This window comes from Carassius carassius, chromosome 1 (genome assembly GCF_963082965.1).
Source record: "Carassius carassius chromosome 1, fCarCar2.1, whole genome shotgun sequence".
Classification (NCBI taxonomy): domain Eukaryota; kingdom Metazoa; phylum Chordata; class Actinopteri; order Cypriniformes; family Cyprinidae; genus Carassius; species Carassius carassius.
The window spans coordinates 9,936,345-9,956,957 of NC_081755.1; the positions used below are offsets into that span (position 1 = coordinate 9,936,345).

The 20,613-nt window shown below is 46.5% G+C and overlaps 14 non-coding genes across 14 annotated transcripts; all 14 read left to right on the forward strand.

The window, feature by feature from the left end:
- Nucleotides 1-3,174: 3,174 nt before the first annotated feature.
- trnal-uag (transfer RNA leucine (anticodon UAG)) lies at nucleotides 3,175-3,256 on the forward strand. The gene has a single exon. It is a non-coding gene; the product is annotated as a tRNA-Leu (tRNA).
- An 864-nt stretch (nucleotides 3,257-4,120) lies between these two features.
- On the forward strand, nucleotides 4,121-4,202 carry trnal-uag (transfer RNA leucine (anticodon UAG)). The gene has a single exon. It is a non-coding gene; the product is annotated as a tRNA-Leu (tRNA).
- A 1,548-nt stretch (nucleotides 4,203-5,750) lies between these two features.
- Nucleotides 5,751-5,832, forward strand: trnal-uag (transfer RNA leucine (anticodon UAG)). The gene has a single exon. It is a non-coding gene; the product is annotated as a tRNA-Leu (tRNA).
- Nucleotides 5,833-6,905: 1,073 nt separating this feature from the next.
- On the forward strand, nucleotides 6,906-6,987 carry trnal-uag (transfer RNA leucine (anticodon UAG)). Its single transcript has one exon. It is a non-coding gene; the product is annotated as a tRNA-Leu (tRNA).
- Nucleotides 6,988-7,851: 864 nt separating this feature from the next.
- Nucleotides 7,852-7,933, forward strand: trnal-uag (transfer RNA leucine (anticodon UAG)). The gene has a single exon. It is a non-coding gene; the product is annotated as a tRNA-Leu (tRNA).
- A 1,073-nt stretch (nucleotides 7,934-9,006) lies between these two features.
- Nucleotides 9,007-9,088, forward strand: trnal-uag (transfer RNA leucine (anticodon UAG)). Its single transcript has one exon. It is a non-coding gene; the product is annotated as a tRNA-Leu (tRNA).
- An 864-nt stretch (nucleotides 9,089-9,952) lies between these two features.
- Nucleotides 9,953-10,034, forward strand: trnal-uag (transfer RNA leucine (anticodon UAG)). The gene has a single exon. It is a non-coding gene; the product is annotated as a tRNA-Leu (tRNA).
- A 1,548-nt stretch (nucleotides 10,035-11,582) lies between these two features.
- On the forward strand, nucleotides 11,583-11,664 carry trnal-uag (transfer RNA leucine (anticodon UAG)). The gene has a single exon. It is a non-coding gene; the product is annotated as a tRNA-Leu (tRNA).
- Nucleotides 11,665-12,737: 1,073 nt separating this feature from the next.
- Nucleotides 12,738-12,819, forward strand: trnal-uag (transfer RNA leucine (anticodon UAG)). Its single transcript has one exon. It is a non-coding gene; the product is annotated as a tRNA-Leu (tRNA).
- Nucleotides 12,820-13,683: 864 nt separating this feature from the next.
- trnal-uag (transfer RNA leucine (anticodon UAG)) lies at nucleotides 13,684-13,765 on the forward strand. Its single transcript has one exon. It is a non-coding gene; the product is annotated as a tRNA-Leu (tRNA).
- Nucleotides 13,766-15,313: 1,548 nt separating this feature from the next.
- trnal-uag (transfer RNA leucine (anticodon UAG)) lies at nucleotides 15,314-15,395 on the forward strand. The gene has a single exon. It is a non-coding gene; the product is annotated as a tRNA-Leu (tRNA).
- A 2,019-nt stretch (nucleotides 15,396-17,414) lies between these two features.
- On the forward strand, nucleotides 17,415-17,496 carry trnal-uag (transfer RNA leucine (anticodon UAG)). Its single transcript has one exon. It is a non-coding gene; the product is annotated as a tRNA-Leu (tRNA).
- Nucleotides 17,497-18,360: 864 nt separating this feature from the next.
- On the forward strand, nucleotides 18,361-18,442 carry trnal-uag (transfer RNA leucine (anticodon UAG)). Its single transcript has one exon. It is a non-coding gene; the product is annotated as a tRNA-Leu (tRNA).
- A 1,548-nt stretch (nucleotides 18,443-19,990) lies between these two features.
- trnal-uag (transfer RNA leucine (anticodon UAG)) lies at nucleotides 19,991-20,072 on the forward strand. Its single transcript has one exon. It is a non-coding gene; the product is annotated as a tRNA-Leu (tRNA).
- The last annotated feature ends 541 nt before the right edge of the window (nucleotides 20,073-20,613 follow it).

Below are 20,613 nucleotides of genomic sequence, written 5' to 3' on the forward strand. Positions count from 1 at the left end.
CAGATTTACTCATTGAAAAGGGCTTAGTGTGGTAGCGTTGCCTCTACTTCCGGAAGGTGGAAGGCGAAAAAAGGAATGGAAAGAAACTTTTCCACCAGTCGTACCGAGCCGGAGAGCGTAGGAACACAGGGTAGCGTGGCCGAGTGGTCCAAGGCGCTGTATTAAGGTTCCAATCTCTTCGGGGGCGTGGGTTCGAATCCTACTGCTGCCATTAGATCTTTTTGGAAGACTGCTGTGGCTGTGCAAAGTGATGCTGCGTAAACGTCCAAATTCAGCCGCTTTAACATTTCTTGCTTTTTAGCCTAGTCGGTGCTGAAAGCCTTTCACGGCCTCTGCTCCTTTCTTACAGATGCAACGTGTTGAAGCAGGGACACCAATAGTTTACAATCACAGTGAAGTTACTTCAAAACAGGAAAATCACTTGAATAAAATAACAGTGGAAAGCAAATAGTAGGCAAAAGGATGGAAACAGACAGATTTACTCATTGAAAAGGGCTTAGTGTGGTAGCGTTGCCTCTACTTCCGGAAGGTGGAAGGCGACAAAAGAAATGGAAAGAAACTTTTTCACCGGTCGTAGCGAGCCGGAGAGCGTAGGCACACAGGGTAGCGTGGCCGAGCAGTCCTAGGCGCTGGATTAAGGCTCCAGTCTCTTCGGGGGTGTGGGTTAGAATCCCACCGCTGCCAGTACATCTTTTTGGAAGACTGCTGTGGCTGCGCAAAGTGATGCTGCATGAACGTCCAAATTCAGCCGCTTTTACATTCCTTGCTTTTTAGCCAAGTCGGTGCTGAAAGCCTGTCACGGCCTCTGCTCCTTTCTTACAGATGCACCGTATTGAAGCAGGGACACCAATAGTTTACAATCACAGTGAAGTTACTTCAAAACAGGAAAATCACTTGAATCAAATAACAGTGGAAAGCAATTAGTAGGCAAAAGGTTGGAAACAGACAGATTTACTCATTGAAAAGGGCTTAGTGTGGTAGCGTTGCCTCTACTTCCGGAAGGTGGAAGGCGAAAAAAGGAATGGAAAGAAACTTTTCCACCGGTCGTACCGAGCCGGAGAGCGTAGGCACACAGGGTAGTGTGGCCGAGTGGTCCAAGTCGCTGTATTAGGGCACCAATCTCTTCGGGGGCGTGGGTTCGAATCCCACCACTGCCAGTACATTTTTTGGAAGACTGCTGTGGCTGTGCAAAGTGATGCTGCATGAACGTCCAAATTCAGCCGCTTTTACATCCCTTGCTTTTTAGCCAAGTCGGTGCTGAAAGTCCTTCACGGCCTCTGCTCCTTTCTTACAGATGCACCGTGTTGAAGCAGGGACACCAATAGTTTACAATCACAGTGAAGTTACTTCAAAACAGGAAAATCACTTGAATAAAATAACAGTGGAAAGCAAATAGTAGGCAAAAGGATGGAAACAGACAGATTTACTCATTGAAAAGGGCTTAGTGTGGTAGCGTTGCCTCTACTTCCGGAAGGTGGAAGGCGACAAAAGGAATGGAAAGAAACTTTTTCACCGGTCGTAGCGAGCCGGAGAGCGTAGGCACACAGGGTAGCGTGGCCGAGCAGTCCTAGGCGCTGGATTAAGGCTCCAGTCTCTTCGGGGGTGTGGGTTAGAATCCCACCGCTGCCAGTACATCTTTTTGGAAGACTGCTGTGGCTGCGCAAAGTGATGCTGCATGAACGTCCAAATTCAGCCGCTTTTACATTCCTTGCTTTTTAGCCAAGTCGGTCCTGAAAGCCTGTCACGGCCTCTGCTCCTTTCTTACAGATGCACCGTATTGAAGCAGGGACACCAATAGTTTACAATCACAGTGAAGTTACTTCAAAACAGGAAAATCACTTGAATAAAATAACATTGGAAAGCAATTAGTTGGCAAAAGGATGGAAACAGCCAGTTTTACAAATTGAAAAGGGCTTAGTGTGGTAGCGTTGCCTCTATTTCCGGAAGGTGGAAGGCGAAAAGAGGAATGGAAAGAAACTTTTCAACCAGTGTATCGAGCCGGAGAGTGCAGGCACACAGGGTAGCGTGGCTGAGCGGTCCAAGGCGCTGTATTAAGGCTCTAGTCTCTTTGGGGGCGTGGGTTCGAATCCCACCGCTGCCAGTACATCTTTTTGGAAGACAGCTGTGGCTGCGCAAAGTGATGCTGCATGGACGTCCAAATTCAGCCGCTTTTACATTACTTGCTTTTTAGCCAAGTCGGTGCTGAAAGTCCTTCACGGCCTCTGCTCCTTTCTTACAGATGCACCGTGTTGAAGCAGGGACACCAATAGTTTACAATCACAGTGAAGTTACTTCAAAACAGGAAAATCACTTGAATAAAATAACATTGGAAAGCAATTAGTAGGCAAAAGTATGGAAACAGCCAGTTTTACTCATTGAAAAGGGCTTAGTGTGGTAGCGTTGCCTCTATTTCCGGAAGGTAGAAGGCGAAAAAAGGAATGGAAAGTCAATAGACATGAACGTAAATAGACACCAATAGTTTACAATCACAGTAAAGTTACTTCAAAACAGGAAAATCACTTGAATCAAATAACAGTGGAAAGCAATTAGTAGGCAAAAGGTTGGAAACAGACAGTTTTACTCATTGAAAAGGGCTTAGTGTGGTAGCGTGGCCTCTATTTCCGGAATGTGGAAGGCGAAAAAAGGAATGGAAAGAAACTTTTCCACCGGTCGTATCGAGCCGGAGAGCGTAGGCACACAGGGTAGCGTGGCCGAGTGGTCCAAGGCGCTGTATTAAGGCTCTAGTCTCTTCGGGTGCATGGGTTTGAATCCCACCGCTGCCAGTACATCTTTTTTGAAGACAGCTGTGGCTGCGCAAAGTGATGCTGCATGAACGTCCAAATTCAGCCGCTTTTACATTACTTGCTTTTTAGCCAAGTCGGTGCTGAAAGTCCTTCACGGCCTCTGCTCCTTTCTTACAGATGCACTGTGTTGAAGCAGGGACACCAATAGTTTACAATCACAGTGAAGTTACTTCAAAACAGGAAAATCACTTGAATCAAATAACAGTGGAAAGCAATTAGTAGGCAAAAGGTTGGAAACAGACAGTTTTACTCATTGAATAGGGCTTAGTGTGGTAGCGTTGCCTCTATTTCCGGAATGTGGAAGGCGAAAAAAGGAATGGAAAGAAACTTTTCCACCGGTCGTAGCGAACCGGTTAGCGCAGGAGCACAGGGTAGCGTGGCCGAGCGGTCCAAGGCGCTGGATTTAGGCTCCAGTCTCTTCGGGGGCGTGGGTTCGAATCCCACCGCTGCCAATAGATCTTTTTGGAAGACTGCTGTGGCTGTGCAAAGTGATGCTGCTTGAACGTCCAAATTCAGCCGCTTTAACATTCGTTGCTTTTTAGCCTAGTCGGTGCTGAAAGCCTTTCACGGCCTCTGCTCCTTTCTTACAGATGCACCGTATTGAAGCAGGGACACCAATAGTTTACAATCACAGTGAAGTTACTTCAAAACAGGAAAATCACTTGAATAAAATAACAGTGGAAAGCAAATAGTAGGCAAAAGGATGGAAACAGACAGATTTACTCATTGAAAAGGGCTTAGTGTGGTAGCGTTGCCTCTACTTCCGGAAGGTGGAAGGCGACAAAAGGAATGGAAAGAAACTTTTTCACCGGTCGTAGCGAGCCGGAGAGCGTAGGCACACAGGGTAGCGTGGCCGAGCAGTCCTAGGCGCTGGATTAAGGCTCCAGTCTCTTCGGGGGTGTGGGTTAGAATCCCACCGCTGCCAGTACATCTTTTTGGAAGACTGCTGTGGCTGCGCAAAGTGATGCTGCATGAACGTCCAAATTCAGCCGCTTTTACATTCCTTGCTTTTTAGCCAAGTCGGTGCTGAAAGCCTGTCACGGCCTCTGCTCCTTTCTTACAGATGCACCGTATTGAAGCAGGGACACCAATAGTTTACAATCACAGTGAAGTTACTTCAAAACAGGAAAATCACTTGAATCAAATAACAGTGGAAAGCAATTAGTAGGCAAAAGGTTGGAAACAGACAGTTTTACTCATTGAAAAGGGCTTAGTGTGGTAGCGTTGCCTCTATTTCCGGAATGTGGAAGGCGAAAAAAGGAATGGAAAGAAACTTTTCCACTGGTCGTAGCGAGCCGGTTAGCGCAGGAGCACAGGGTAGCGTGGCCGAGCGGTCCAAGGCGCTGGATTTAGGCTCCAGTCTCTTCGGGGGCGTGGGTTCGAATCCCACCGCTGCCAATAGATCTTTTTGGAAGACTGCTGTGGCTGTGCAAAGTGATGCTGCGTGAACGTAAAAAAATTCAGCCGCTTTAACATTCCTTGCTTTTTAGCCTAGTCGGTGCTGAAAGTCCTTCACGGCCTCTGCTCCTTTCTTACAGATGCACCGAGTTGAAGCAAGGACACCAATAGTTTACAATCACAGTGAAGTTACTTCAAAACAGGAAAATCACTTGAATAAAATAACATTGGAAAGCAATTAGTTGGCAAAAGGATGGAAACAGCCAGTTTTACAAATTGAAAAGGGCTTAGTGTGGTAGCGTTGCCTCTATTTCCGGAAGGTGGAAGGCGAAAAGAGGAATGGAAAGAAACTTTTCAACCAGTCGTATCGAGCCGGAGAGTGCAGGCACACAGGGTAGCGTGGCTGAGCGGTCCAAGGCGCTGTATTAAGGCTCTAGTCTCTTTGGGGGCGTGGGTTCGAATCCCACCGCTGCCAGTACATCTTTTTGGAAGACAGCTGTGGTTGCGCAAAGTGATGCTGCATGGACGTCCAAATTCAGCCGCTTTTACATTACTTGCTTTTTAGCCAAGTCGGTGCTGAAAGTCCTTCACGGCCTCTGCTCCTTTCTTACAGATGCACCGTGTTGAAGCAGGGACACCAATAGTTTACAATCACAGTGAAGTTACTTCAAAACAGGAAAATCACTTGAATAAAATAACATTGGAAAGCAATTAGTAGGCAAAAGTATGGAAACAGCCAGTTTTACTCATTGAAAAGGGCTTAGTGTGGTAGCGTTGCCTCTATTTCCGGAAGGTAGAAGGCGAAAAAAGGAATGGAAAGTCAATAGACATGAACGTAAATAGACACCAATAGTTTACAATCACAGTAAAGTTACTTCAAAACAGGAAAATCACTTGAATCAAATAACAGTGGAAAGCAATTAGTAGGCAAAAGGTTGGAAACAGACAGTTTTACTCATTGAAAAGGGCTTAGTGTGGTAGCGTGGCCTCTATTTCCGGAATGTGGAAGGCGAAAAAAGGAATGGAAAGAAACTTTTCCACCGGTCGTATCGAGCCGGAGAGCGTAGGCACACAGGGTAGCGTGGCCGAGTGGTCCAAGGCGCTGTATTAAGGCTCTAGTCTCTTCGGGTGCATGAGTTGGAATCCCACCGCTGCCAGTACATCTTTTTTGAAGACAGCTGTGGCTGCGCAAAGTGATGCTGCATGAACGTCCAAATTCAGCCGCTTTTACATTACTTGCTTTTTAGCCAAGTCGGTGCTGAAAGTCCTTCACGGCCTCTGCTCCTTTCTTACAGATGCACTGTGTTGAAGCAGGGACACCAATAGTTTACAATCACAGTGAAGTTACTTCAAAACAGGAAAATCACTTGGATCAAATAACAGTGGAAAGCAATTAGTAGGCAAAAGGTTGGAAACAGACAGTTTTACTCATTGAAAAGGGCTTAGTGTGGTAGCGTTGCCTCTATTTCCGGAATGTGGAAGGCGAAAAAAGGAATGGAAAGAAACTTTTCCACCGGTCGTAGCGAACCGGTTAGCGCAGGAGCACAGGGTAGCGTGGCCGAGCGGTCCAAGGCGCTAAATTTAGGCTCCAGTCTCTTCGGGGGCGTGGGTTCGAATCCCACCGCTGCCAATAGATCTTTTTGGAAGACTGCTGTGGCTGTGCAAAGTGATGCTGCTTGAACGTCCAAATTCAGCCGCTTTAACATTCGTTGCTTTTTAGCCTAGTCGGTGCTGAAAGCCTTTCACGGCCTCTGCTCCTTTCTTACAGATGCACCGTATTGAAGCAGGGACACCAATAGTTTACAATCACAGTGAAGTTACTTCAAAACAGGAAAATCACTTGAATAAAATAACAGTGGAAAGCAAATAGTAGGCAAAAGGATGGAAACAGACAGATTTACTCATTGAAAAGGGCTTAGTGTGGTAGCGTTGCCTCTACTTCCGGAAGGTGGAAGGAGACAAAAGGAATGGAAAGAAACTTTTTCACCGGTCGTAGCGAGCCGGAGAGCGTAGGCACACAGGGTAGCGTGGCCGAGCAGTCCTAGGCGCTGGATTAAGGCTCCAGTCTCTTCGGGGGTGTGGGTTCGAATCCCACCGCTGCCAGTGCATCTTTTTGGAAGACAGCTGTGGCTCCGCAAAGTGATGCTGCATGAACGTCCAAATTCAGCCGCTTTTACATTACTTGCTTTTTAGCCAAGTCGGTGCTGAAAGTCCTTCACGGCCTCTGCTCCTTTCTTACAGATGCACCGTGTTGAAGCAGGGACAGCAATAGTTTACAATCACAGTGAAGTTACTTCAAAACAGGAAAATCACTTGAATAAAATAACATTGGAAAGCAATTAGTAGGCAAAAGTATGGAAACAGCCAGTTTTACTCATTGAAAAGGGCTTAGTGTGGTAGCGTTGCCTCTATTTCCGGAAGGTAGAAGGCGAAAAAAGGAATGGAAAGTCAATAGACATGAACGTAAATAGACACCAATAGCTTACAATCACAGTAAAGTTACTTCAAAACAGGAAAATCACTTGAATCAAATAACAGTGGAAAGCAATTAGTAGGCAAAAGGTTGGAAACAGACCGTTTTACTCATTGAAAAGGGCTTAGTGTGGTAGCGTTGCCTCTATTTCCGGAATGTGGAAGGCGAAAAAAGGAATGGAAAGAAACTTTTCCACCGGTCGTAGCGAACCGGTTAGCCCAGGAGCACAGGGTAGCGTGGCCGAGCGGTCCAAGGCGCTGGATTTAGGCTCCAGTCTCTTCGGGGGCGTGGGTTCGAATCCCACCGCTGCCAATAGATCTTTTTGGAAGACTGCTGTGGCTGTGCAAAGTGATGCTGCTTGAACGTCCAAATTCAGCCGCTTTAACATTCCTTGCTCTTTAGCCTAGTCGGTGCTGAAAGCCTTTCACGGCCTCTGCTCCTTTCTTACAGATGCACCGTGTTGAAGCAGGGACACCAATAGTTTACAATCACAGTGAAGTTACTTCAAAACAGGAAAATCACTTGAATAAAATAACAGTGGAAAGCAAATAGTAGGCAAAAGGATGGAAACAGACAGATTTACTCATTGAAAAGGGCTTAGTGTGGTAGCGTTGCCTCTACTTCCGGAAGGTGGAAGGCGACAAAAGGAATGGAAAGAAACTTTTTCACCGGTCGTAGCGAGCCGGAGAGCGTAGGCACACAGGGTAGCGTGGCCGAGCAGTCCTAGGCGCTGGATTAAGGCTCCAGTCTCTTCGGGGGTGTGGGTTAGAATCCCACCGCTGCCAGTACATCTTTTTGGAAGACTGCTGTGGCTGCGCAAAGTGATGCTGCATGAACGTCCAAATTCAGCCGCTTTTACATTCCTTGCTTTTTAGCCAAGTCGGTCCTGAAAGCCTGTCACGGCCTCTGCTCCTTTCTTACAGATGCACCGTATTGAAGCAGGGACACCAATAGTTTACAATCACAGTGAAGTTACTTCAAAACAGGAAAATCACTTGAATCAAATAACAGTGGAAAGCAATTAGTAGGCAAAAGGTTGGAAACAGACAGTTTTACTCATTGAAAAGGGCTTAGTGTGGTAGCGTTGCCTCTATTTCCGGAATGTGGAAGGCTAAAAAAGGAATGGAAAGAAACTTTTCCACTGGTCGTAGCGAGCCGGTTAGCGCTGGAGCACAGGGTAGCGTGGCCGAGCGGTCCAAGGCGCTGGATTTAGGCTCCAGTCTCTTCGGGGGCGTGGGTTCGAATCCCACCGCTGCCAGTACATCTTTTTGGAAGACAGCTGTGGCTGCGCAAAGTGATGCTGCATGGACGTCCAAATTCAGCCGCTTTTACATTACTTGCTTTTTAGCCAAGTCGGTGCTGAAAGTCCTTCACGGCCTCTGCTCCTTTCTTACAGATGCACCGTGTTGAAGCAGGGACACCAATAGTTTACAATCACAGTGAAGTTACTTCAAAACAGGAAAATCACTTGAATAAAATAACATTGGAAAGCAATTAGTAGGCAAAAGTATGGAAACAGCCAGTTTTACTCATTGAAAAGGGCTTAGTGTGGTAGCGTTGCCTCTATTTCCGGAAGGTAGAAGGCGAAAAAAGGAATGGAAAGTCAATAGACATGAACGTAAATAGACACCAATAGTTTACAATCACAGTAAAGTTACTTCAAAACAGGAAAATCACTTGAATCAAATAACAGTGGAAAGCAATTAGTAGGCAAAAGGTTGGAAACAGACAGTTTTACTCATTGAAAAGGGCTTAGTGTGGTAGCGTGGCCTCTATTTCCGGAATGTGGAAGGCGAAAAAAGGAATGGAAAGAAACTTTTCCACCGGTCGTATCGAGCCGGAGAGCGTAGGCACACAGGGTAGCGTGGCCGAGTGGTCCAAGGCGCTGTATTAAGGCTCTAGTCTCTTCGGGTGCATGGGTTTGAATCCCACCGCTGCCAGTACATCTTTTTTGAAGACAGCTGTGGCTGCGCAAAGTGATGCTGCATGAACGTCCAAATTCAGCCGCTTTTACATTACTTGCTTTTTAGCCAAGTCGGTGCTGAAAGTCCTTCACGGCCTCTGCTCCTTTCTTACAGATGCACTGTGTTGAAGCAGGGACACCAATAGTTTACAATCACAGTGAAGTTACTTCAAAACAGGAAAATCACTTGAATCAAATAACAGTGGAAAGCAATTAGTAGGCAAAAGGTTGGAAACAGACAGTTTTACTCATTGAATAGGGCTTAGTGTGGTAGCGTTGCCTCTATTTCCGGAATGTGGAAGGCGAAAAAAGGAATGGAAAGAAACTTTTCCACCGGTCGTAGCGAACCGGTTAGCGCAGGAGCACAGGGTAGCGTGGCCGAGCGGTCTAAGGCGCTGGATTTAGGCTCCAGTCTCTTCGGGGGCGTGGGTTCGAATCCCACCGCTGCCAATAGATCTTTTTGGAAGACTGCTGTGGCTGTGCAAAGTGATGCTGCTTGAACGTCCAAATTCAGCCGCTTTAACATTCGTTGCTTTTTAGCCTAGTCGGTGCTGAAAGCCTTTCACGGCCTCTGCTCCTTTCTTACAGATGCACCGTATTGAAGCAGGGACACCAATAGTTTACAATCACAGTGAAGTTACTTCAAAACAGGAAAATCACTTGAATAAAATAACAGTGGAAAGCAAATAGTAGGCAAAAGGATGGAAACAGACAGATTTACTCATTGAAAAGGGCTTAGTGTGGTAGCGTTGCCTCTACTTCCGGAAGGTGGAAGGCGACAAAAGGAATGGAAAGAAACTTTTTCACCGGTCGTAGCGAGCCGGAGAGCGTAGGCACACAGGGTAGCGTGGCCGAGCAGTCCTAGGCGCTGGATTAAGGCTCCAGTCTCTTCGGGGGTGTGGGTTAGAATCCCACCGCTGCCAGTACATCTTTTTGGAAGACTGCTGTGGCTGCGCAAAGTGATGCTGCATGAACGTCCAAATTCAGCCGCTTTTACATTCCTTGCTTTTTAGCCAAGTCGGTGCTGAAAGCCTGTCACGGCCTCTGCTCCTTTCTTACAGATGCACCGTATTGAAGCAGGGACACCAATAGTTTACAATCACAGTGAAGTTACTTCAAAACAGGAAAATCACTTGAATCAAATAACAGTGGAAAGCAATTAGTAGGCAAAAGGTTGGAAACAGACAGTTTTACTCATTGAAAAGGGCTTAGTGTGGTAGCGTTGCCTCTATTTCCGGAATGTGGAAGGCGAAAAAAGGAATGGAAAGAAACTTTTCCACTGGTCGTAGCGAGCCGGTTAGCGCAGGAGCACAGGGTAGCGTGGCCGAGCGGTCCAAGGCGCTGGATTTAGGCTCCAGTCTCTTTGGGGGCGTGGGTTCGAATCCCACCGCTGCCAATAGATCTTTTTGGAAGACTGCTGTGGCTGTGCAAAGTGATGCTGCGTGAACGTAAAAAAATTCAGCCGCTTTAACATTCCTTGCTTTTTAGCCTAGTCGGTGCTGAAAGTCCTTCACGGCCTCTGCTCCTTTCTTACAGATGCACCGAGTTGAAGCAAGGACACCAATAGTTTACAATCACAGTGAAGTTACTTCAAAACAGGAAAATCACTTGAATAAAATAACATTGGAAAGCAATTAGTTGGCAAAAGGATGGAAACAGCCAGTTTTACAAATTGAAAAGGGCTTAGTGTGGTAGCGTTGCCTCTATTTCCGGAAGGTGGAAGGCGAAAAGAGGAATGGAAAGAAACTTTTCAACCAGTCGTATCGAGCCGGAGAGTGCAGGCACACAGGGTAGCGTGGCTGAGCGGTCCAAGGCGCTGTATTAAGGCTCTAGTCTCTTTGGGGGCGTGGGTTCGAATCCCACCGCTGCCAGTACATCTTTTTGGAAGACAGCTGTGGCTGCGCAAAGTGATGCTGCATGGACGTCCAAATTCAGCCGCTTTTACATTACTTGCTTTTTAGCCAAGTCGGTGCTGAAAGTCCTTCACGGCCTCTGCTCCTTTCTTACAGATGCACCGTGTTGAAGCAGGGACACCAATAGTTTACAATCACAGTGAAGTTACTTCAAAACAGGAAAATCACTTGAATAAAATAACATTGGAAAGCAATTAGTAGGCAAAAGTATGGAAACAGCCAGTTTTACTCATTGAAAAGGGCTTAGTGTGGTAGCGTTGCCTCTATTTCCGGAAGGTAGAAGGCGAAAAAAGGAATGGAAAGTCAATAGACATGAACGTAAATAGACACCAATAGTTTACAATCACAGTAAAGTTACTTCAAAACAGGAAAATCACTTGAATCAAATAACAGTGGAAAGCAATTAGTAGGCAAAAGGTTGGAAACAGACTGTTTTACTCATTGAAAAGGGCTTAGTGTGGTAGCGTGGCCTCTATTTCCGGAATGTGGAAGGCGAAAAAAGGAATGGAAAGAAACTTTTCCACCGGTCGTATCGAGCCGGAGAGCGTAGGCACACAGGGTAGCGTGGCCGAGTGGTCCAAGGCGCTGTATTAAGGCTCTAGTCTCTTCGGGTGCATGAGTTGGAATCCCACCGCTGCCAGTACATCTTTTTTGAAGACAGCTGTGGCTGCGCAAAGTGATGCTGCATGAACGTCCAAATTCAGCCGCTTTTACATTACTTGCTTTTTAGCCAAGTCGGTGCTGAAAGTCCTTCACGGCCTCTGCTCCTTTCTTACAGATGCACTGTGTTGAAGCAGGGACACCAATAGTTTACAATCACAGTGAAGTTACTTCAAAACAGGAAAATCACTTGAATCAAATAACAGTGGAAAGCAATTAGTAGGCAAAAGGTTGGAAACAGACAGTTTTACTCATTGAAAAGGGCTTAGTGTGGTAGCGTTGCCTCTATTTCCGGAATGTGGAAGGCGAAAAAAGGAATGGAAAGAAACTTTTCCACCGGTCGTAGCGAACCGGTTAGCGCAGGAGCACAGGGTAGCGTGGCCGAGCGGTCCAAGGCGCTAAATTTAGGCTCCAGTCTCTTCGGGGGCGTGGGTTCGAATCCCACCGCTGCCAATAGATCTTTTTGGAAGACTGCTGTGGCTGTGCAAAGTGATGCTGCTTGAACGTCCAAATTCAGCCGCTTTAACATTCGTTGCTTTTTAGCCTAGTCGGTGCTGAAAGCCTTTCACGGCCTCTGCTCCTTTCTTACAGATGCACCGTATTGAAGCAGGGACACCAATAGTTTACAATCACAGTGAAGTTACTTCAAAACAGGAAAATCACTTGAATAAAATAACAGTGGAAAGCAAATAGTAGGCAAAAGGATGGAAACAGACAGATTTACTCATTGAAAAGGGCTTAGTGTGGTAGCGTTGCCTCTACTTCCGGAAGGTGGAAGGAGACAAAAGGAATGGAAAGAAACTTTTTCACCGGTCGTAGCGAGCCGGAGAGCGTAGGCACACAGGGTAGCGTGGCCGAGCAGTCCTAGGCGCTGGATTAAGGCTCCAGTCTCTTCGGGGGTGTGGGTTCGAATCCCACCGCTGCCAGTGCATCTTTTTGGAAGACAGCTGTGGCTCCGCAAAGTGATGCTGCATGAACGTCCAAATTCAGCCGCTTTTACATTACTTGCTTTTTAGCCAAGTCGGTGCTGAAAGTCCTTCACGGCCTCTGCTCCTTTCTTACAGATGCACCGTGTTGAAGCAGGGACAGCAATAGTTTACAATCACAGTGAAGTTACTTCAAAACAGGAAAATCACTTGAATAAAATAACATTGGAAAGCAATTAGTAGGCAAAAGTATGGAAACAGCCAGTTTTACTCATTGAAAAGGGCTTAGTGTGGTAGCGTTGCCTCTATTTCCGGAAGGTAGAAGGCGAAAAAAGGAATGGAAAGTCAATAGACATGAACGTAAATAGACACCAATAGCTTACAATCACAGTAAAGTTACTTCAAAACAGGAAAATCACTTGAATCAAATAACAGTGGAAAGCAATTAGTAGGCAAAAGGTTGGAAACAGACCGTTTTACTCATTGAAAAGGGCTTAGTGTGGTAGCGTTGCCTCTATTTCCGGAATGTGGAAGGCGAAAAAAGGAATGGAAAGAAACTTTTCCACCGGTCGTAGCGAACCGGTTAGCGCAGGAGCACAGGGTAGCGTGGCCGAGCGGTCCAAAGCGCTGGATTTAGGCTCCAGTCTCTTCGGGGGCGTGGGTTCGAATCCCACCGCTGCCAATAGATCTTTTTGGAAGACTGCTGTGGCTGTGCAAAGTGATGCTGCTTGAACGTCCAAATTCAGCCGCTTTAACATTCCTTGCTCTTTAGCCTAGTCGGTGCTGAAAGCCTTTCACGGCCTCTGCTCCTTTCTTACAGATGCACCGTGTTGAAGCAGGGACACCAATAGTTTACAATCACAGTGAAGTTACTTCAAAACAGGAAAATCACTTGAATAAAATAACAGTGGAAAGCAAATAGTAGGCAAAAGGATGGAAACAGACAGATTTACTCATTGAAAAGGGCTTAGTGTGGTAGCGTTGCCTCTACTTCCGGAAGGTGGAAGGCGACAAAAGGAATGGAAAGAAACTTTTTCACCGGTCGTAGCGAGCCGGAGAGCGTAGGCACACAGGGTAGCGTGGCCGAGCAGTCCTAGGCGCTGGATTAAGGCTCCAGTCTCTTCGGGGGTGTGGGTTAGAATCCCACCGCTGCCAGTACATCTTTTTGGAAGACTGCTGTGGCTGCGCAAAGTGATGCTGCATGAACGTCCAAATTCAGCCGCTTTTACATTCCTTGCTTTTTAGCCAAGTCGGTCCTGAAAGCCTGTCACGGCCTCTGCTCCTTTCTTACAGATGCACCGTATTGAAGCAGGGACACCAATAGTTTACAATCACAGTGAAGTTACTTCAAAACAGGAAAATCACTTGAATCAAATAACAGTGGAAAGCAATTAGTAGGCAAAAGGTTGGAAACAGACAGTTTTACTCATTGAAAAGGGCTTAGTGTGGTAGCGTTGCCTCTATTTCCGGAATGTGGAAGGCTAAAAAAGGAATGGAAAGAAACTTTTCCACTGGTCGTAGCGAGCCGGTTAGCGCAGGAGCACAGGGTAGCGTGGCCGAGCGGTCCAAGGCGCTGGATTTAGGCTCCAGTCTCTTCGGGGGCGTGGGTTCGAATCCCACTGCTGCCAATAGATCTTTTTGGAAGACTGCTGTGGCTGTGCAAAGTGATGCTGCGTGAACGTAAAAAAATTCAGCCGCTTTAACATTCCTTGCTTTTTAGCCTAATCGGTGCTGAAAGTCCTTCACGGCCTCTGCTCCTTTCTTACAGATGCACCGAGTTGAAGCAAGGACACCAATAGTTTACAATCACAGTGAAGTTACTTCAAAACAGGAAAATCACTTGAATAAAATAACATTGGAAAGCAAATAGTTGGCAAAAGGATGGAAACAGCCAGTTTTACAAATTGAAAAGGGCTTAGTGTGGTAGCGTTGCCTCTATTTCCGGAAGGTGGAAGGCGAAAAGAGGAATGGAAAGAAACTTTTCAACCAGTCGTATCGAGCCGGAGAGTGCAGGCACACAGGGTAGCGTGGCTGAGCGGTCCAAGGCGCTGTATTAAGGCTCTAGTCTCTTTGGGGGCGTGGGTTCGAATCCCACCGCTGCCAGTACATCTTTTTGGAAGACAGCTGTGGCTGCGCAAAGTGATGCTGCATGGACGTCCAAATTCAGCCGCTTTTACATTACTTGCTTTTTAGCCAAGTCGGTGCTGAAAGTCCTTCACGGCCTCTGCTCCTTTCTTACAGATGCACCGTGTTGAAGCAGGGACACCAATAGTTTACAATCACAGTGAAGTTACTTCAAAACAGGAAAATCACTTGAATAAAATAACATTGGAAAGCAATTAGTAGGCAAAAGTATGGAAACAGCCAGTTTTACTCATTGAAAAGGGCTTAGTGTGGTAGCGTTGCCTCTATTTCCGGAAGGTAGAAGGCGAAAAAAGGAATGGAAAGTCAATAGACATGAACGTAAATAGACACCAATAGTTTACAATCACAGTAAAGTTACTTCAAAACAGGAAAATCACTTGAATCAAATAACAGTGGAAAGCAATTAGTAGGCAAAAGGTTGGAAACAGACAGTTTTACTCATTGAAAAGGGCTTAGTGTGGTAGCGTGGCCTCTATTTCCGGAATGTGGAAGGCGAAAAAAGGAATGGAAAGAAACTTTTCCACCGGTCGTATCGAGCCGGAGAGCGTAGGCACACAGGGTAGCGTGGCCGAGTGGTCCAAGGCGCTGTATTAAGGCTCTAGTCTCTTCGGGTGCATGGGTTTGAATCCCACCGCTGCCAGTACATCTTTTTTGAAGACAGCTGTGGCTGCGCAAAGTGATGCTGCATGAACGTCCAAATTCAGCCGCTTTTACATTACTTGCTTTTTAGCCAAGTCGGTGCTGAAAGTCCTTCACGGCCTCTGCTCCTTTCTTACAGATGCACTGTGTTGAAGCAGGGACACCAATAGTTTACAATCACAGTGAAGTTACTTCAAAACAGGAAAATCACTTGAATCAAATAACAGTGGAAAGCAATTAGTAGGCAAAAGGTTGGAAACAGACAGTTTTACTCATTGAATAGGGCTTAGTGTGGTAGCATTGCCTCTATTTCCGGAATGTGGAAGGCGAAAAAAGGAATGGAAAGAAACTTTTCCACCGGTCGTAGCGAACCGGTTAGCGCAGGAGCACAGGGTAGCGTGGCCGAGCGGTCCAAGGCGCTGGATTTAGGCTCCAGTCTCTTCGGGGGCGTGGGTTCGAATCCCACCGCTGCCAATAGATCTTTTTGGAAGACTGCTGTGGCTGTGCAAAGTGATGCTGCTTGAACGTCCAAATTCAGCCGCTTTAACATTCGTTGCTTTTTAGCCTAGTCGGTGCTGAAAGCCTTTCACGGCCTCTGCTCCTTTCTTACAGATGCACCGTATTGAAGCAGGGACACCAATAGTTTACAATCACAGTGAAGTTACTTCAAAACAGGAAAATCACTTGAATAAAATAACAGTGGAAAGCAAATAGTAGGCAACAGGATGGAAACAGACAGATTTACTCATTGAAAAGGGCTTAGTGTGGTAGCGTTGCCTCTACTTCCGGAAGGTGGAAGGCGACAAAAGGAATGGAAAGAAACTTTTTCACCGGTCGTAGCGAGCCGGAGAGCGTAGGCACACAGGGTAGCGTGGCCGAGCAGTCCTAGGCGCTGGATTAAGGCTCCAGTCTCTTCGGGGGTGTGGGTTAGAATCCCACCGCTGCCAGTACATCTTTTTGGAAGACTGCTGTGGCTGCGCAAAGTTATGCTGCATGAACGTCCAAATTCAGCCGCTTTTACATTCCTTGCTTTTTAGCCAAGTCGGTGCTGAAAGCCTGTCACGGCCTCTGCTCCTTTCTTACAGATGCACCGTATTGAAGCAGGGACACCAATAGTTTACAATCACAGTGAAGTTACTTCAAAACAGGAAAATCACTTGAATCAAATAACAGTGGAAAGCAATTAGTTGGCAAAAGGATGGAAACAGACAGTTTTACAAATTGAAAAGGGCTTAGTGTGGTAGCGTTGCCTCTATTTCCGGAAGGTGGAAGGCGAAAAGAGGAATGGAAAGAAACTTTTCAACCAGTCGTATCGAGCCGGAGAGTGCAGGCACACAGGGTAGCCTGGCTGAGCGGTCCAAGGCGCTGTATTAAGGCTCTAGTCTCTTTGGGGGCGTGGGTTCGAATCCCACCGCTGCCAGTACATCTTTTTGGAAGACAGCTGTGGCTGCGCAAAGTGATGCTGCATGGACGTCCAAATTCAGCCGCTTTTACATTACTTGCTTTTTAGCCAAGTCGGTGCTGAAAGTCCTTCACGGCCTCTGCTCCTTTCTTACAGATGCACCGTGTTGAAGCAGGGACACCAATAGTTTACAATCACAGTGAAGTTACTTCAAAACAGGAAAATCACTTGAATAAAATAACATTGGAAAGCAATTAGTAGGCAAAAGTATGGAAACAGCCAGTTTTACTCATTGAAAAGGGCTTAGTGTGGTAGCGTTGCCTCTATTTCCGGAAGGTAGAAGGCGAAAAAAGGAATGGAAAGTCAATAGACATGAACGTAAATAGACACCAATAGTTTACAATCACAGTAAAGTTACTTCAAAACAGGAAAATCACTTGAATCAAATAACAGTGGAAAGCAATTAGTAGGCAAAAGGTTGGAAACAGACAGTTTTACTCATTGAAAAGGGCTTAGTGTGGTAGCGTGGCCTCTATTTCCGGAATGTGGAAGGCGAAAAAAGGAATGGAAAGAAACTTTTCCACCGGTCGTATCGAGCCGGAGAGCGTAGGCACACAGGGTAGCGTGGCCGAGTGGTCCAAGGCGCTGTATTAAGGCTCTAGTCTCTTCGGGTGCATGGGTTTGAATCCCACCGCTGCCAGTACATCTTTTTTGAAGACAGCTGTGGCTGCGCAAAGTGATGCTGCATGAACGTCCAAATTCAGCCGCTTTTACATTACTTGCTTTTTAGCCAAGTCGGTGCTGAAAGTCCTTCACGGCCTCTGCTCCTTTCTTACAGATGCACTGTGTTGAAGCAGGGACACCAATAGTTTACAATCACAGTGAAGTTACTTCAAAACAGGAAAATCACTTGAATCAAATAACAGTGGAAAGCAATTAGTAGGCAAAAGGTTGGAAACAGACAGTTTTACTCATTGAAAAGGGCTTAGTGTGGTAGCGTTGCCTCTATTTCCGGAATGTGGAAGGCGAAAAAAGGAATGGAAAGAAACTTTTCCACCGGTCGTAGCGAACTGGTTAGCGCAGGAGCACAGGGTAGCGTGGCCGAGCGGTCCAAGGCGCTAAATTTAGGCTCCAGTCTCTTCGGGGGCGTGGGTTCGAATCCCACCGCTGCCAATAGATCTTTTTGGAAGACTGCTGTGGCTGTGCAAAGTGATGCTGCTTGAACGTCCAAATTCAGCCGCTTTAACATTCGTTGCTTTTTAGCCTAGTCGGTGCTGAAAGCCTTTCACGGCCTCTGCTCCTTTCTTACAGATGCACCGTATTGAAGCAGGGACACCAATAGTTTACAATCACAGTGAAGTTACTTCAAAACAGGAAAATCACTTGAATAAAATAACAGTGGAAAGCAAATAGTAGGCAAAAGGATGGAAACAGACAGATTTACTCATTGAAAAGGGCTTAGTGTGGTAGCGTTGCCTCTACTTCCGGAAGGTGGAAGGCGACAAAAGGAATGGAAAGAAACTTTTTCACCGGTCGTAGCGAGCCGGAGAGCGTAGGCACACAGGGTAGCGTGGCCGAGCAGTCCTAGGCGCTGGATTAAGGCTCCAGTCTCTTCGGGGGTGTGGGTTAGAATCCCACCGCTGCCAGTACATCTTTTTGGAAGACTGCTGTGGCTGCGCAAAGTGATGCTGCATGAACGTCCAAATTCAGCCGCTTTTACATTCCTTGCTTTTTAGCCAAGTCGGTGCTGAAAGCCTGTCACGGCCTCTGCTCCTTTCTTACAGATGCACCGTATTGAAGCAGGGACACCAATAGTTTACAATCACAGTGAAGTTACTTCAAAACAGGAAAATCACTTGAATCAAATAACAGTGGAAAGCAATTAGTAGGCAAAAGGTTGGAAACAGACAGTTTTACTCATTGAAAAGGGCTTAGTGTGGTAGCGTTGCCTCTATTTCCGGAATGTGGAAGGCGAAAAAAGGAATGGAAAGAAACTTTTCCACTGGTCGTAGCGAGCCGGTTAGCGCAGGAGCACAGGGTAGCGTGGCCGAGCGGTCCAAGGCGCTGGATTTAGGCTCCAGTCTCTTCGGGGGCGTGGGTTCGAATCCCACCGCTGCCAATAGATCTTTTTGGAAGACTGCTGTGGCTGTGCAAAGTGATGCTGCGTGAACGTAAAAAAATTCAGCCGCTTTAACATTCCTTGCTTTTTAGCCTAGTCGGTGCTGAAAGTCCTTCACGGCCTCTGCTCCTTTCTTACAGATGCACCGAGTTGAAGCAAGGACACCAATAGTTTACAATCACAGTGAAGTTACTTCAAAACAGGAAAATCACTTGAATAAAATAACATTGGAAAGCAATTAGTTGGCAAAAGGATGGAAACAGCCAGTTTTACAAATTGAAAAGGGCTTAGTGTGGTAGCGTTGCCTCTATTTCCGGAAGGTGGAAGGCGAAAAGAGGAATGGAAAGAAACTTTTCAACCAGTCGTATCGAGCCGGAGAGTGCAGGCACACAGGGTAGCGTGGCTGAGCGGTCCAAGGCGCTGTATTAAGGCTCTAGTCTCTTTGGGGGCGTGGGTTCGAATCCCACCGCTGCCAGTACATCTTTTTGGAAGACAGCTGTGGCTGCGCAAAGTGATGCTGCATGGACGTCCAAATTCAGCCGCTTTTACATTACTTGCTTTTTAGCCAAGTCGGTGCTGAAAGTCCTTCACGGCCTCTGCTCCTTTCTTACAGATGCACCGTGTTGAAGCAGGGACACCAATAGTTTACAATCACAGTGAAGTTACTTCAAAACAGGAAAATCACTTGAATAAAATAACATTGGAAAGCAATTAGTAGGCAAAAGTATGGAAACAGCCAGTTTTACTCATTGAAAAGGGCTTAGTGTGGTAGCGTTGCCTCTATTTCCGGAAGGTAGAAGGCGAAAAAAGGAATGGAAAGTCAATAGACATGAACGTAAATAGACACCAATAGTTTACAATCACAGTAAAGTTACTTCAAAACAGGAAAATCACTTGAATCAAATAACAGTGGAAAGCAATTAGTAGGCAAAAGGTTGGAAACAGACAGTTTTACTCATTGAAAAGGGCTTAGTGTGGTAGCGTGGCCTCTATTTCCGGAATGTGGAAGGCGAAAAAAGGAATGGAAAGAAACTTTTCCACCGGTCGTATCGAGCCGGAGAGCGTAGGCACACAGGGTAGCGTGGCCGAGTGGTCCAAGGCGCTGTATTAAGGCTCTAGTCTCTTCGGGTGCATGGGTTTGAATCCCACCGCTGCCAGTACATCTTTTTTGAAGACAGCTGTGGCTGCGCAAAGTGATGCTGCATGAACGTCCAAATTCAGCCGCTTTTACATTACTTGCTTTTTAGCCAAGTCGGTGCTGAAAGTCCTTCACGGCCTCTGCTCCTTTCTTACAGATGCACTGTGTTGAAGCAGGGACACCAATAGTTTACAATCACAGTGAAGTTACTTCAAAACAGGAAAATCACTTGAATCAAATAACAGTGGAAAGCAATTAGTAGGCAAAAGGTTGGAAACAGACAGTTTTACTCATTGAAAAGGGCTTAGTGTGGTAGCGTTGCCTCTATTTCCGGAATGTGGAAGGCGAAAAAAGGAATGGAAAGAAACTTTTCCACCGGTCGTAGCGAACCGGTTAGCGCAGGAGCACAGGGTAGCGTGGCCGAGCGGTCCAAGGCGCTAAATTTAGGCTCCAGTCTCTTCGGGGGCGTGGGTTCGAATCCCACCGCTGCCAATAGATCTTTTTGGAAGACTGCTGTGGCTGTGCAAAGTGATGCTGCTTGAACGTCCAAATTCAGCCGCTTTAACATTCGTTGCTTTTTAGCCTAGTCGGTGCTGAAAGCCTTTCACGGCCTCTGCTCCTTTCTTACAGATGCACCGTATTGAAGCAGGGACACCAATAGTTTACAATCACAGTGAAGTTACTTCAAAACAGGAAAATCACTTGAATAAAATAACAGTGGAAAGCAAATAGTAGGCAAAAGGATGGAAACAGACAGATTTACTCATTGAAAAGGGCTTAGTGTGGTAGCGTTGCCTCTACTTCCGGAAGGTGGAAGGAGACAAAAGGAATGGAAAGAAACTTTTTCACCGGTCGTAGCGAGCCGGAGAGCGTAGGCACACAGGGTAGCGTGGCCGAGCAGTCCTAGGCGCTGGATTAAGGCTCCAGTCTCTTCGGGGGTGTGGGTTCGAATCCCACCGCTGCCAGTGCATCTTTTTGGAAGACAGCTGTGGCTCCGCAAAGTGATGCTGCATGAACGTCCAAATTCAGCCAC